This window comes from Ceratotherium simum, chromosome 13 (assembly GCF_057802395.1).
Source record: "Ceratotherium simum simum isolate JZ-2026a chromosome 13, ASM5780239v1, whole genome shotgun sequence".
NCBI lineage: Eukaryota > Metazoa > Chordata > Mammalia > Perissodactyla > Rhinocerotidae > Ceratotherium > Ceratotherium simum.
In genome coordinates this window covers 5,136,403-5,153,571 of record NC_141912.1, presented here as the reverse complement: position 1 = coordinate 5,153,571, position 17,169 = coordinate 5,136,403, and the positions used below count along the sequence as shown (strand labels likewise).

The following is a 17,169-nucleotide window of genomic DNA, read 5'->3' as shown; positions in this document are numbered from 1 at the left end:
TGTGAGGAAGATCAGCCCTGAGCTAACATCCATGCTAATCCTCCTCTTTCTGCTGAGGAAGACCGGCTCTGAGCTAACATCTATTGCCAATCCTCCTCCTTTTCTTCCCCAAAGCCCCAGTAGATAGTTGTATGTCATAGCTGCACATCCTTCTAGTTGCTGTATGTGGGACGTGGCCTCAGCATGGCCGGAGAAGCGGTGCGTCGGTGCGCGCCCGGGATCCGAACCCGGGCCGCCAGTAGTGGAGCGCGCGCACTTAACCGCTAAGCCACAGGGCCGGCCCCTACCACATCTTCTTTATCCAATCATCAGTTGCTTCCACGTCTTGGCTATAGTGAATAATGCTGCGATGAACATAGGGGTGCATAAGCCTCTTTGGATTGTTGATTTCAGGTTGGTTGGGTAGATACCCAGTAGTGGGATAGCTGGATCATAAGGTATTTCTATTTTTAATTTTTTGAGGAATCTCCATACTGTTGTCCATAGTGGCTGCACCAGTTTGCATTCCCACCAGCAGTGGATTAGGGTTCCCATTTCTCCACAGCCTCTCCAGCATTTGTTGCTTTTTGTCTTGGTGATTATAGCCATTCTAACTGGTGTAAGATGATATCTTAGTGTGGTTTTGATTTGCATTTCCCTGATGATTAGTGATGCTGAGCATCTTTTCATGTGCCTGTTGGCCATCTGTATATCTTCTTTGGAGAAGTGTCTGTTCATTTCCTCTGCCCATTTTTTGATCGGGTTGTTTGTTTTTTTGTTCTTCAGTTGTGTGAGTTCTTTATATATTAGGGAGATTAATCCCTTGTCAGATATATGGTTTGTAAATATTTTTTGCCAGCTGGTGGGTTCCCTATTCATTTTGATCCTGGTTTCATTTGCCTTGTAGAAGCTCTTTAATCTGATGAAGTCCCACTTGTTTATTTTTTCTTTTGTTTCCCTTGTCTGAGTAGACATAGAATTCACAAAGATCCCTTTATGGCTGATGATGAGTAGTGTACTGCCTATATTTTCCTCCAGGAGTTTTATAGTTTCAGATCTCACCTTCACTTCTTTGATCCACTTTGAGTTAATTTTTGTGTATGGTGAAAGAAGATGGTCTACTTTCATTCTTTTGCAAGTGGCTGTCCAGTTTTCCCAGCACAATTTATTGAAGAGACTTTCCTCTCTTCACTATATGTCCTTAGCTCCCTTGTCAAAGATTAGCTGCCCATAGATATGAGGTTTTATTTTTGGTCTTTCAATTCTGTTCCATTGATCTGTGTGTCTGTTTTGGTACCAGTACCATGCTGTTTTAATTACTATCACTTTGTAGTATGTTTTGAAGTCAGGGATTGTGATGCCTCCAGCCTTGTTCTTCTTTTTCAGGATTGCTTTAGCTATTTGGTGTCTTTTGTTGTCCCATATGAATGTTAATATTCTTTGTTCTATTTCTGTGAAGAATGTCCTTGTGATTCTGATTAGGATTGCATTGAATCTGTAGGTTGCTTTAGGTAGTATGGACATTTTAACTATGAAACAAAGGTTTTTAACAGTGGATAATGAAAGGTATGAACATTTGAAAGATCTGCATTTCTCAGTAAACTGATATTTTCCAAACAACCAATATATGATGTTACAAAATTATGCATGGGTAAAAGATCCATGCAAAGTGCATGATAAATCAATTGTAATGAGCATGACAAGTGCATTGATAAGGCTTCAGATTCCACATTGTAACTATCTGAAAGAAACTCCATCTACTTGAGTTTTGGTGCAGTATCAAAGAAAGATGTCTATGGTCATCTGAAAAGGCTACTAAAAGCACTCCTCCCTTTTCCAACTATAATTTATGTGAGGCTGGATTTTCTTCATGTCTTCAAGCAGAACACATATCAAAACTGACTGAATGCAGAAGATACGAGAATCTGGCTGTCTTCTTTTAAGCCAATCATTAAAAAGATTTGCAAAAAATGTAAAACATTGCTACCTTTCTGACTAATTTTCTTTGGTTTTGGAAAATATAGGTTTTTTTCATAAAAGAAGGCTTTTTATGTTAATGTGTAATTGGTTTTTGTTTTTACATCAATTAATACATAAATATTTTAGATTTTTCTCAGGTTGGTTTTTTTTTTTTTTCTTGCTGAGGAAGATTTGCCCTGAGCTAACATCTACTGCCAATCTTCCTCTATTTTGTATATGAGTCGCTGCCCCAGCATGGCCACTGACAGACGAGTGGGGTAGGTCTGTGCCCAGGAACCGAACCCGGGCTGCCAAAGTGGATCACGCCAAACTTAACTACTAGGCCACTGGGGCTGGCCCAGATTTTTCTCAGTTTTAATATCTATTATGGTAAATATCAATAGATATAACTCACATAAACAAAAGCTCCTTGGGATCTTCAATAATAATGATAATAATAATAATAGTTCTAATAAAGAGGTCCTATGACCAAAAACTCTAAGAACCACTGGTCTAGTAGTAACACCAGTAGGTCCATCTGGCAGGATGTGCATGGCTTTCAACTGTTCTGAGGTTACCTTTTAGTAAGTCCCCTTTGGCCCTGTCCCCTGAATTGAAGCCACAATCTGAGCCTCTGAGTAGATTCTGGCATGGTGGCCAGAGACCTACTTAGCTCAAGATCCTTCTTACCCACTTAGAAGGTCTCTGCCTGGGTGAAGTGGGGGTGGAGGGAGGCAAGGTGGAATATATTCAAGATGGAATATATTTCATGTACTTGGCAGTTAAGTACATGAAAGCCTTTTAATTGAGCAAGGGGACTTCGAAGGGGGGCAGGTATGAAGTGGAGACAACATAAGGGTCAGGTAGCATTTGAACCAAATCTTGAGAGACATGTCGTGTTTGGCCAGATAATGTAACATACACAGACAGGAGACAATCTCAGGCACACTGACTTCATCGTGATAAAGTATGTCACTTCTTGTCTTCTTTTGCCTACTCTTCTTTCCATCTCTTCGTTTCTTCCCATAACCAAGTATCATTCCTACAACTTCTTGGCATGCCTTGGAATAAGGCTACTATCAGAAATATATTTAGAAATACTCTGCATGATTTGAGGCTGAGAGTAAAGGCTTCAGATTTGGTGATGTTAGCAGAAACCTCCTGTGAAAAGATCATAGGCCTGGGAGCAGGACAGAACTCAGCTGGAATTTTGGCTTTCCCATCTCTTTACTCTGGGATCTTGAGCAAATTACTCAAACTCTTTAAGCCTCAGTCTCTCCATCTGCAAAGCGGACATAGTAACACGAACCTCTCAGAGTTGTTGCGACAATTAATCATAAACATACGTGGAAGCACCATGCCTGGGACAAGGCATTCACGTAATAACTATTGATTTCTTTCCTTGCTTTCCCACCTCCTCCCTCCTTCCTTGCAGAGACACTTAGACTAGGATTCCAGTCATGACCAGATGACTTCCATGAGGACTGAGCCATCCTGGTTTTAGTTCCTGGGTGAAGGTAAGAGGTAATAAAAACTCAAAAACACAATATGTGCCATATGTAGCCATTTAGTGATTTTCTGTCTGTGGCAAGTCAATGAGAGCACAGGCCCTGTTATCAGAATTTGAGGTAGGAAAACCAGAACATACAAACTCTGGCTAAGGTGCATCCTGGGAGCAAGGCCGTTTATCTGGTTTTGCCCACATTGGGTTCCAGATTTTTGTACTATAATAGTCAAGCAGAAGGCACCCATTGAATATAGGGTCCTACCCTAGGGACTTTGTGAAGACAACAATGAGATTCCTTGAAAATGGCTGAGATTCCTTGAAACAGAACAGGAGCTACATGCAGTTGTCTGTACAGTTAACTTGGAAAAAATACTAAAGACATTATAAATAATTTCCCACGGATTCTGGTTTCAACGTCCAATTTCTTAATGAATGTTGCTTTACTGTGTCAGAGCATTTAGTACTATTTGTAGTAAGCTCCCTCCTCTGCTTAGATAACTGTCCAAAATTTAAGAACAGAGTCCTTACCCATAGTGTTTTTTTTTTTCTTTTTAAAGATTTTATTTATTTTTATTTTTTCCCCCCAGCCCCAGTAGATAGTTGTATGTCATAGCTGCACATGCTTCTAGTTGCTGTTATGTGGGACACGGCCTCAGCATGGCCGGAGAAGCGGTGCGTCGGTGCGTGCCCGGGATCCGACCCGGGCCGCCAGCAGTGGAGCGCACGCACTCAACCGCTGAGCCACGGGCCGGCCCCCCCATAGTATTCTATATACATCTGCTGCTTCTATTTCTGCCACAGGTCTGTTGCTACTTATTCCCCAGCGAGTGGCCTCTCTCTCCTCTCTTTCTGTCTGTCTTTTCCCTCCCTCCCTCTGTCCCTTCCTCTCCCCTCCTGCCCCTCTCTCTCTCCTCCTCTGTTGCTCTATCCCTCTCTCCTCACTCCCCACCTCTGCATCATTGGCCCTGAGGTTGAGTATTTACCCTATAGGCACTCATCCTATTTCCTTAGTTCTGTGCTCTGTGGAACTGTTAGTGAACTGGGGTGGAAGAAAGGATTTATCTAGCTCACTCTTTGTTAGGAAAAAGAACTTCCTGATTTGGGGTAGGCGCTGAAAATGGAAACCCATTCTGTCAGAAACAGGGTCATCATGACATTTCCTGTTTAATACCATTACCCTCCCATCCTCCCCCTACAACACCCCCCCACACCCCGCTGAGGCTTCAAGGGGATGCCTGCTTAACCGTTTCATATCCAAAACAGTAAGTAAGTACTATGTAAGCACCAACGTAAGCAGAAATATCTTGCCTGTCTTTATGTTACACATAATCATAATATAGCTTTCAGTTTGCATGGCTCCATCAGGTCAAGAGGCAGCAGCTGATAGTGTATGTCTCTTCACTAGAAATGACAAAAAGACAAAAGAAAAGAAAAAGCATTACCATTACTAAGAGGAAGCAGCTAATGGGAGCAAGCCCAAAATGAGTGTATATTTTCCTCCCTAGAAGTGAAGAGGGCAGGAGTGAGGAGAGAGAGCGTAGTTAGGACAAGAGGCTCCTTGGAGAACACAGGATGCCTCCTTTTTTTTTAACTTAAAAAATATTATTTATTTTTAAAAATTGTGGTAAAATATACATAACATAAAATTTACTATTTTAAGTGTATGGTTCAGTGACACTAAGTGCATTCACGCTGTTGTGCAGCCATCACCTCCACGCATCTCCAGAATATTTTTCATCTTCCAAAACTAAACATCCTGAAGTTATAACACTATAATTTGAATTTATACCAGCTTAACTTCAATAGCATACAAAAATTCTGCTCCTATAAAGCTCCCTAACCATCTCCTTTCAGTTACTGATGTCACAAAATTACATGTTTATGCATGTGTGACTAAAAACCTAGACTAATAGTTGTTTTTTATACATTAGTCTCTTAAATCATGTAGAAAACAAAAAGTGGAATTACAAACCAAAGTTACAGTAATGCTATTTCATTATTTGTCCATGTATTTACCTTTTCCAGAGATCTTTATTTCTTCATATGGCTTTGAGTTGCTGTCTAGTATCCTTACATTTCAACCTGAAGGACTCCTCTAGCATTTCTTGCAGGGTAGGTGTGGTGGTAACAAAATGGTTACTGAGCAAGGGCTCAATCTACTCGCTGCAAGACAAAACCCAATCAGTGTCGAGGCAAGGTGGTGGTAGAGAAAGAATTTCATTTAGCGATGCACTAGGCAGACTATTGTCCTAAAATAAACCATCTTAAAGGGGAATTGATTTGGAAACGACTTATATAAGGCAAACCGGGCTGGGGAGGGGTCTCAGGAGTGTCAGGTGAGGGAAGATTGCAAACCGTTGAATGCCTCTCCGTAGACAAAGTTTCAGGTCTGCTGAATGCGACATTCCTGAGGAATCTAAGAAAACAGTTATTTTCTTAAAAGAGACAGAAGAAACAGTTTCAGGGTAGGGGCCATAAGTTTTCTGCTAACAAGTCATTCTTTTTACTGGTTACTGATTAGCTTTCCTACATGCAGTTCCCAGCATTTTTCCAAAGCACACTGTGAGAATAAGATGGGGGTGGGGTGTTCAGGAAAAGTGTAAACATGGAGTCTCTCATGCTAACTCCATCTCAAAATCCCTCAGCTTTTGTTTATCTGGGAATGTCTTAATTTCTCTCTCATTTTTGAAGGACAGTCTTCTCAGATACAGGATTTTTGGTTGACAGGTTTTTTTCCTTCAGTGCTCTGAATGTATTAACCCACTGCCTTCTGGCCTCCCAGGTTTCTAATAAAAAAATCTGCTGATAAACTCATTGATGATCCCTTCTATGTGACGAGTTACTTCTTTCTTGCTGTTTTCAAGATTCTCTCTTTGTCTTTTTATAGTTTGACTCTAATGTGTCTTAGTGTGGGTCTTTGAGTTTTTCTTACTTGGCGTTCATTGAGCTTCTTGGATGTTTATTTTCATATCTTTTATCAAATTTGGGAAGTTTTCAACCATTATTTCTTCAAACAATCTCTCTGCCTTTTCTCTCTCTCTCTTCCTTCTGGACTCCCACAATGCATATATTGTGGGAGAGAGGGGCTGGACCTATTGGTCCAGTTGATTGTATCCTATAGGTCCCTTAGGTTCTGTTCATTTTTCTTCAATCCTTTTTCTTTTTATTCTTCAGACTCAAGAATTTCAATTGTCCTATTTTCAAGTACACTGATTCTTTCTTCTGTCTGCTCAAAACCACTTTGGATCCTCTTAGTGAATTTTTCATTTCAGATGTTGTACTTTTCAGCTTCAGAATTTCTTTTTGGTTCCTTTTTATGTTTTCTGTCTCTTTATTGATCTTTCCATTTTGTTCATACATCATTTTCTTGACTCTGTCTATGTCTTCTTTTAGCTCTTTGAGCATATTCAAGACAGTTCTTTTAAAGTCTTTGTCTAGTAAGTCCACTATCTGGTCTTTCTCAGGGGTAGTTTCTGTTGATTTATTATTTTCCCTTCCAGTATGCCGTACTTCTCTGTTTTATTTATATGCCTTGTGATTTTTTTTTTGTTATTGTTAAAAACTGGACATTTGACTCTTATAATGTGTTACCTCTGGAACTCAGATTTTCTCCCTTGCTTATTTTGCTTTTAAATTACTGTTGTAGGGTATCTCTGTGCAGGAGACCAGCCTGAGGGGTAAACTTAAGATCTTCTCAGGCCTTTTCTGAGCCTGCATCTTTTCCTGGATATGTGTGCTGTGACTTTCTATATTCCTCTGTATATGTGGTTGTTTTTTTTTTTTAATCTATTTATTTATTTTTTTCCCCCAAAGCCCCAGTAGATAGTTATATGTCATAGATGCACATCCTTCTAGTTGTTGTACGTGGGACGCGGCCTCAGCATGGCCGGAGAAGTGGTGCCTCAGTGCGTGCCCAGGATCCGAACCCGGGCCGCCAGCAGTGGAGCACACACACTTAACTGCTAAGCCATGGGGCCGGCCCTATGTGGTTGTTTTTTAATGTTTTAGTCCTTAAATGTCTAGCTCCCAAAAGAGGAAACAAAGAAAACATGAAGGGGAAAAAAACAGGCTCGAAAAAAACAAGTGCCAGCTCTTTAAATCCCCTGGAATTTTCTTCAGCTGGAGGAGGCAGAGTTTGTAACAATGGCCGTGAAGATTGCAACAATGCTAACCATCTCTGTATCTACACCTCTGTGCTCAGAAGCAGAAATCAGTGGTGATAGCACAGATCCCTGTTATCTAGAGGATGAGGTCCTTTTTGCCCACCCTGGCTCCTGTGAGCTGTTTGCAAGCTGCTCCCAGAACTTGTGCACAGCTGCCTGCCATGGGGCTGGTGGGTGGGTGATGCCACTGTACTAAGAGCTGAAATTGACCAAATTTAACTGCAATTTACCATTCAAGCCTTCCCTTAGATGTTGCAAGCCTTCAGTAGACCTCAGAGTCCCAAAATACTTACAGAGAGAGTCTTCCAGCACAATTGTTGTCTACGCAGGGATATGGGTTCCTGGTGCTTCCTACTCTGCCATCTTCCCTGACCTCCAACCCCATGGTGGTTCTTAAAGCAGGGCTTGGATGTCCATGGCTGGAAGGCCAGTACCTCCACATTCTGGAAGATTGCCACTGCCCAAACTTTCTTTCGGAAAAGAGATCCAAATTAGGTTCTCAATCAAAAAGATCATGTACTGTTATAATGAGCTATTATTGTTCTCATATTACAAGTAAGGAAACTAAGGGTTAGAACCACCAATAACTTACCTGTTGAAGAGTCTATGGCTGCTAAGTGTAAGGTCCTACGAATTCTAAAACCTGTGATCTCAACTCTTGTGCTCTGTTGACAGGGGATGTGGGGTCAGCAGGATGCAAGGGAATCTCAGTCATAGCACATCACGTATATTAGCCAACCAAGGTGGGAAGTTTGTGCTCCTGGGAGTTGGGTCTTCTGAGGGCAAGCTCCTCGCTTGCCAGTGCTTTCAGGCCTGAAGGGAGAGCCTATCCTGAGATTCTCAGCTTGGGCAATGGCACGGGCTCCATGTTGTCTCTGGAGAGGAGGTCGCAGGTTCTCACTCCAGTAACACAACTGCCCTCAGGGCCAGAGATGGAGGTGAAGGTCTGGTAGTCCTGACAAACATCAGGCCTGTCTCACAATGGCGATGCCCGTGAGAGCTTCACTTCTTCACTGCTCTTCCTTCCAATGCTGTCTCCTCTTTCAGTCTTCCTCTGCAGTGAGCCCTGTCAAATCTTCCTTACCCTAGAATTAAAACCCTCTTTGTCCTCAGCTCCCTTCTCAGCTTCCTCCCTGGAGGACGCTGTACCTCCTTGCTCTCCCTGAGGGGAAGCAGTACCATCTGGAGCAAGTCCTGCCAATTCTTTCACACTCATTCTCAAGTTCTACGAGCTCAGAAGGACTATTGGCTTTCTTTACCTTCTCATTGCCCCATTCAGGCCATTATTTACCTTCCTTTAAGCAATTACTCTCTTCCTTTGAGGTACACGCAACTCAGCTACACTTGCCCTCCTGTGGGCTACTATCTGCCTCCTTGAGTCATTGTCCATGTGGGGCTCTAAAGTAAAAAATGCTGAGGTGATGTTAGGTGAAGTCCACGATGGATAGGACAGAATGCACTACTGGAAACACAAAGTGCCGAAATAGAGCCTGTCTTTAAATGTAATGTTGCCATTCTGCTGAGCCAGATAGCCATGAAAACGAGAGTGATCATGTAGAAAAGTTCCTACAGAATCATCAAGATTCGTCTGTCATTAAAATTTTAGTCTATCATTTATATTCTATATAAATCTTAGAATATATATTCTCATCACTTTAACAGGATATGAAATATGTTAGTAGATATTGAGACTAAGAGAGATTGAGCTTATCAAGGCCATTCAGTCACCCAGAATTTATTAAGCATGTGCATTGAAGGAAATTAATGCTGGCTGAATTTTAAGGGGGAATCTCAGGGTAGTGGGTACCCAGAGCTGGGTACCCTTCCTCACTCCCCTCACCAGGGCACAGAGACACTCAGCAGGACTCTAGTGTACACAGAACTCTTTCTACTCAGTGATGTTTGATACTATTATTATAAGGAAAAAATGAGCAATGTGCTAGTATTCATAACCCAAATAAAGTTTGAATTGCTTTTTTGTTATATTTCCCAGTCAAATTGTTGGTTCTTTGAATATAACATCCCTACCAAGTCTGGATCATGTGAACTTCCAGGTTTATATGAGTTACATTTTAAGTCTTGCCATATGAGATTTTAGATCCAGGATATGGTGCTCAGCTGTATCTTGGATTAAAATTATCACTCTAGGCCCAATCCAAGAATGCATCTTCACTGACATATTATTAGATTTATAGAGCTCCAGAGACAAGTGGATCAGATACAAACCATTATGGATTGGGAAAATCACCAAAAAGACAGAGGAATATGTGGAGACTTCATCAGAATTGGAATCACAATTTTAAGGCAAATACATGGCTTGGGAAGGTCAGCCTTATGAAGCATTAGGTGAGTTCGTGAAATTGAGGATGTCTAAAGTTAGAGGAAATTGAGATGTCTAAAATCATCCTGGTATTCCCAGGACTGTGATGCAGGACTTTCAGTGCTAAAACCGGAGATTTCCAGGCAAATGTACTGATAATGGAAATATAAAGTGTACTCAGAAATACAAGTTGGTTACCCAATCTAAAAGATTCCTTCATGAAATTACCAGCTATAAGCTGAATTTTTATCTAGTCTCAAAGAACATATAATTTCATAAGAAATTAAGATTATTTTTTCTAGAATGGGCAAGGAGATTGGTAGTAGATATGACAAGACAAGCTAACAGTATCCTGTACTTCGTTGAGACAAGCTGTAGTGGGAATGTGGCTGTTGCTGTGAAATTCACAATGAAGCAGGCTTTGAAGTTATTGCTATAAGCTTGAAGAAACTTGAGAAATTCATGTAATGGATAGTGGTAGCTAGGCTCCAAAGATGGCTCCCCAATAAATTACACTTTCCTGTATTTATGCTCTTGTGTAGTATTACCTCCCCACCCTGCCACCCCCTCCACCCCCTGCCCCTGGCCTCGAATGTGGGCTGACCTGTGACTTACTTGTGACCAATAATATATGGCAGAAGTGATGCTGGCCTGACTTCCAAGCCTAGGCCATTAGAAGCCTTGCAGCTTCCACCCGGGTCTCTTCCCCTCATATTTGCTATGAGGGAAGTCAGCTGTCACCTAAGAGGTTCAACTACTTTGAAATCACCGTGCTGTGAGGAAGCCCAAACTAACGGTATGGAGAGGCTGCGTGAAGAGAGAGATGCCGAGCAACCCCCAGCTGCTCCAGCTATTCCAGCTGAGGCACCAAAATATAAGTGAAGGGGCCACGTTGATGTCCAGTCCTCTGAGGACTGCAGCCCCAGCTGCTTCCCAGCTGCAAGCACATGAGAGACTCGAAGGACAAACCACCCAGCTGAACCCAGTCAATCCATACAAATATCAGAAATAATATTAGTGTGATTTTAAACCACTTTTTTTGAAAAAATTGTGGTAAAATAAAACCTTCATTATATTTACCATTTTAACCTTTTTAAGTGTACAGTTCAGTGGCATTAAGTACATTCACATTGCTGTGCAACTGTCACCATCATCCATCTCCATAACTCTTTTTATCTTGTAAAGCTGAAACTCTGTCCCCATTAAACACTACCTCCCCATTCTTCCGTTGCCCAGCCCCTGGCAACCACCATTCTACTTTCCGTCTCTATGATCTTGACTATTCTAGATTCATAAAAGTGGAATCATACTATGACTGGCTTATTTCACTTAGCATAATGTCCTCAAGGTTCATCCATGTTGTGGCATGTGTCAGAATTTCCTTTCTTTTAAAGGTTGAATAATATTCCATTGTTTGTATATACCACATTTTGCTTATCCATTCATCCATCGATGGACACTTGGGTGCTCCCACCTTTTGGCTATTGTGAATAATGCTGCTATGAACATGGGTATGCAAATACCTCTTTGAGATCCTGCTTTTGATTCAAGCCACAAATTTTTTGAGGTGGTTTGTTATACAGCAATAGACAACCAGCTTGTTGAGTCATGTTTAGAGCAGACCACCGAAATGGTACAAGGATGGTGATCATGGAAGGAGAGAGATGCCTTGTCTGTGTGACAATGGGGTCCAGCTTTAGGGATTATTTGCCGACTTAGTGCCACTGGGATTGCTGCTTTGGAGGTGGAAACTCTCACTTCCCTGGCTGCCCAGGAGAGAGGATAAAGCAGCCCGCAGAGTAGCAGCAGTTTATAAATTGGGTTCATAACTGTGTCAAGAAAAAGGAAAGACGACTTTGTGTTTGTATTCAGATGGGACAGGCTGCTAAAGTGTCCTCCCACCAGGACAATACTAGAGCCTAGCTTGGAGAATCAGGAGTAATTGAATCAGATCAGTGCACAAGAGTTGAGAACCAAGAATGGCTAATCAATCTTGGATTTCATCACAAAGCAGACAGGCTAAATTCTTACTCTTGTTGAAGTTGAATCAGGGCTGAGGAAGAAAAAGAAGAAACTCTGGCCCTCTTGCTGGAACAAGTCTAACAAAGAGAGGCACCAACAGCTCTAGGCACCAGGATGCACTCGGGATCCTGAAGTGGGGCAGGTAAAGCTTACCCTCTTGAAGTTGGCCCCCTGACACTGGAGTAGGGGTGAAAGGTTTCCCAGCTGTTTAAAAAAAAAGTGTATTAATATAAAATTTGAGGTATACTAAGGCCAACAGATCAGGAGATGACATCCATTGAAAAGATAGCTCCTAGGAGGCGGGGGCGCACCACACCATGGGGGGCCACACGGCGAAGCACCAGGGTTGGTCAGGAGGCAGAAGGGGAAGGAGGAACTGTGGGCAAGAGTCTCTATTGTGGTTCTGTGGGAAGGAACAGGCGAGGCAGGCCCCAGGTTGAATGGCACCAACCTAGTGACACCTCTAGCCTTCTTAGGCTTTCAGGGATGGGAGCTGTCCCCATGTTGGCTCCGGTTGTGGCAGCATGGCTTATTTAGTGGCCAATGGCCCCTGTGAAGGAAATAACATGAGTGCAACTTTCACTCATCTTGCTAGACACAGAGACCCTGGAGGAGTGAAGGATTATGTCCTTAAGCCAGTTATCTTTGCTCCCTGGTCTGCAAAGAGAAACGTTGTGGGCAATCCCCAGGGAGTGTCTTCAGAGGTCTTCAGGGGACTCTTGACCAACTGGGAGGAGAAAAGACAGAGCTGAGTGAGCGTTGAGGCCAAGCCCCTCTGTGAGGTGCAATAAATAGGCTTTCCTTCCTTGCAGAGGCCCCCAAAGACTGAGCAAGGGAGGAGTGCAGACTCGTATGCACACACCTCTGAACCTTCCCTCCTGCCCTCTCTTCCACCTGCCACTGCCTACCTTCCTGTTAGACCAATTCCTAGTCCCGGGGATCTATTTCGCACAGAATCCAGGAGCTGAGAAAGTAAAATAAGAAAGTTATAGAGTCCATAAAAGCTAAATTGATGGATAGAATAAAAAGACAAGCAGAGAGGAGACGAGGGAAGGAGGAGGAGGCGCCACGTGGGCAGGGCATCAGGGGGTTGGGAATGTCCGAGGTAGGGTCTTGGGGAAGCTGTGAGGGAAGCTGTGGGGGGTGAGGGGAGAGAGAGATGAAGAAATATAACCTTTTGTAGATGTTTTGCTGTGTCTTAAGGAAAAAAAAGTGTTCCTCTTTAAAGTTCCCTCAAGAGACTAAATACAGATTTGGACGGCTTTCAACCCTACTTTGACGTCAGGCTGTTATTTCTTGGAAGGTGATAGCATGCCAGGACTGGGCCTTATTGGGGTTCCATGTTTATGTGGGTTACATCGTGTTGAGCCGTGTGTTTTCATAAACTATAGTCAGTGATGATTTTGCTGCTATCCAATTTTTATAGAAAAGCAGAACAAGTATTTTTGGCTTTCATGTTTTAGAAGAGAGAGAAGTCTGGGTATCACTCCTAAGCACAGCGGATGCTCTGAGTTCATCTCTCTGCTGACTATGCAAGCCCAGACCTTTCTATCCTGATCTCAAGCTCAGAGGTAAATTGGGACTTTTTTCTGAGGAAAGATCTACACCACACCAAACAAATGGGAGGAAAAGTAAACCATTAACAGCCAGCATTTGGGTCTAAGGATTGCAGAATGACCAAAAGGGATGGTTTGGCGCACTTTCTCTGCTTTATTCCACTGCTTTCTTTTCACTCAATTGTCTGAACAGAGTGACCATTTCAGGTTTAAGATGGAGCACAAGTCTTTGTGACTTTTCTCAGCCAGAGAGATTTGGGCTTCTTAGTTTGGAATAGCAATATTGTCACGCCAGATGTAACTTACTTCTGGCAAATGGGACAGCTAATTGATGAATTCAGGACAGGAGGCCTCCTGCAGGAGACAGCGCAAGTGAAAAGGAAAATGTGCTTCGCATATCAATAGTAAAGCCGGTGGGGAAGCCGCTCTCTGGCACCGATGATGGAAAACCTCTGTTGAGAAAAGAGACACCCCCACCCCCCAGCAGTTTAAAGTCAGAAGAGTTGCTGCTTGCTACTTGTTATTTTTAACTATGAGGGGATCAGTTAGAGCCTTCCGATGTTGTCCCCAGAGGTCCTGGTCTGAGCCTGCTGACTCAGGAGGAGAGTCAGACAGCACTGCCTCCGGGGACCGCAACACTTCTCCTTAATTGGTTTGAAAAATTGCAGCAGGATCTCAGCATCTGCTGCTCTGGGCGGGTCAGGAGGGATGGGAAGCGCCACAGCCCGGCCTCTCACCTCCCAAAGCCCCGTCAGTGACTTGCATGCATTGCCTTTCTTTTCCTTCCCTCTTAAGTTTGTTTCTGGGATCCTTCCCCCAAACTTTCGTTACAGCCTGGTCACGTGACGTAGCCTCTGCTCATCATCTGTGATGACGTTTCTGGAGGCAGCACTTCCCGCCTGTGCCTGCCGGGCCTGGCAAGTCATTAGCAAGCTGGTTCCACTTCCTGCATCTCCGCCCCAGGCCCCAGCAGGCTGCGCTCCTCTGTTTTTACCTTTGATTTAAAGCTGGCCGTCCTGTTTTCTCTCTAGCATTGCCCTTCTGCTCTTGAACTGCTGCAACATTCCTCAGGTACGCTGACTGCACTGCCCGACTCTCCACGCATCTTGCGGAAGCAGGGACTTGTGAGGACACTCACAGGTGGGAGCAACTTCCTGACTTCTGGAGAAGTAAGAGTTGGGCTTGCATTAGCCTCGGTTTCCTTGTCTAGAAATGAAGAGGGTAGGATTAAATCAATTTGTTCTCAAGTCTCTTTTTTTTCCAGCAGATAAAAATCTTATTCAAAGAAAAACTAGCATGAAATGCATTCTACAGTGCCCTGCCCACTGGGCTTCACGTCCTCCATCCCCAGCTGACACCTCTCCCAGGGCCCCGGGGAGCCCAGAGCACAGCTCAGAAATCACCAGACTGGATGTACCTCGAGGCCCCTTTAAGCTCTAAGAGTCTGGTCTTGTGACTTGGAGTTTTCAGGAAGGGCCCTAGGTGGGAAAAGAGAGTCTGCAGCACAGGAGCCTTGTCCCTCCAGGTTGTCTAAGCACCCGGGCAGAGGGCTGGGTGACAAGAAAGAAGCAGACGTTACCACTGATACTGAACCTGTTGATCTCAAGTTGGTGTGCCCCACGCACAGTAAGCCAAACACTGAGAAATGGGTGCTTGGAGATGGAGAAGGGTTTATTTGAATTGGCCAAGGTGAGAAGGCGGGAGCATGGATTCTCTCAAATCCACCTTAACAAGAGAAGAAAGCAGGGGGTTTTATAAAGCTAAGGGGTGTGGCAGGAGGAGTTTCAGAGAAACAGAGGGGTAATCTGTGTTCCCTTTACTCCCGACAAGCCCCTGGGCAATCTGACTTCTAGACATCTATGGCAGCTGGGGAATGGTTATCTGGTGATGCTTGAAGGTGTTCTCTTTCTTCTGTAAAACAAGCTCATAAATCCTTATGACTCTTGAGTTACCTCTCAGGTTAAATAGGAAAACAGCAAATTGACAAGATTAACTTAACAAGATCGAAAGGCAATCTTAATGAATATTTACAGTAACCCTCAGGTACTGGGCTTCACTGCCACCAATGGCAACTGCTCAGGCTGTGGTGGCCCCATAGCCTCACTTACCTGAAAGCAGTTGGGGGAAATAGAGGGGTGTTTCCAGCCGCCCAGCAACCCTGGGAGATGGGGTGGAAGAGGCAGCCACATTCAGATTTTTGCTTTCTTTTCCTTCAGTGTGAGGGAAACTTATTGAAAGCTTTTAAATATAGGCTCAGAATGATCTGATTGACACACTTAGAAGATTTACGTGTTTAAATGACTCCAGTACAGGTTGGAGAGTGGATTGACAGGATAAGCCTGAAAATTTCATTCACTAGTCTTACTGAGAGATGACGGGATACCCAAGAGAATTGAAATCTTATGTCCACACAAAAACTGGTATAGGAATGTTCATAGCAGCACTATTCATAATAGCCCCAAAGTGGAAACGACTCTAATGTCCATCAGCTGATGAATGGATAAATAAAACATAGGATACCCATACAATGGGATATTATTCAGTGTGGGAGATCAAGATTTGGCCACCCTGAAATCTATCTCTTTACCTTGATTGTTTTCTCTGACGGAAATTTGACCTCCCCTACTAACTGCCTAAAGAATTTGACATAGAAGATCTGTAATATAATGTAAAATAGATGTTACAATAGGAAAGGCACCAACAAGCCCATCTTACCGGAAGTTCTGTCTCTCTGGTCACAGTCTCTGGATGGCCCTGCGAGGAGTTGCCAGATAAACATTTACATTTATAAGGGGAATCTCCATTTGTAAAGGTATCTCCCTCTCTGTATTGGGAAGAGGGGGGATGACCTCATTTCTAGAAACTTATCAGTGTGGAAAGTGAGGCCTTAAATCTGCATAATAACCTTATTCTTGTTTACTGTGCTTTAGTGGTAATCTCCCGTAACTGACTCCCCCAGCCCCCAACATCCTCCTTTGTCTTTACCTGAACATGGTATTTAAGGCGAGAATTTCTGCTATTGTGTTGAGAAACGCAGTGTCCCTGATTTCTCCCATGTATACATGTTATTAAACTTGGTATTATTTTCTCCTGCTAACCTGTCTTGTTAATTATTTGGCCAGCCATAAGAACCTTAAGGGAAAGGGCAGAGGGGGATTCTCCCTCTCTCCCCACACCAGCTATAAAGGAATAAAGTACTGATACTGGTACAAGCTGTAAGATGGACAAACCTTGAAAACATCATGCTGAGTGAAAGAAGCCAGTCAGAAGAGACCATAGGTTGTATGATTCCATTATATGAAATGTCCAGAACAGGCAAATCTACAGAGATAGAAAGTAGATTAGTGGCTGTCAGGCAGAGGTGAGGAGGGGGAATAGGGAGTGACTACTAATGGGTATGGGACTTCTTTTGGGGGTGATTAAAATGTTCTGGAATTAGACAGTGGTGATGGTTGCACAACTTTGTGAATATACCAAAAACTAATGAATTGTACACTTTAAAAGGATGAATATTATGTGTCGATGCAAATAACCAATAACCAATCTATAGATAAGAGAAACAAGGCGAGTTTTACTGGAGCCAGAGTGAGGATTATAACCCGGGAAGGCCTTAGATGGCATTCCAAAGAAGCATGGTTTTCAGTACAGTCTTATATCTTTTTA

The 17,169-nt window shown here is 43.1% G+C and overlaps 1 long non-coding RNA gene across 1 annotated transcript; it reads right to left on the bottom strand.

The window, feature by feature from the left end:
- Positions 1-4,672: 4,672 nt before the first annotated feature.
- On the bottom strand, positions 4,673-15,534 carry LOC147915361 (uncharacterized). The gene is made up of 4 exons (XR_015553943.1): positions 14,924-15,534; positions 14,501-14,712; positions 5,462-5,608; positions 4,673-4,846 (listed from the first exon to the last, which is right to left on the bottom strand). It is a non-coding gene; the product is annotated as an uncharacterized LOC147915361 (long non-coding RNA).
- Positions 15,535-17,169: the final 1,635 nt, after the last annotated feature.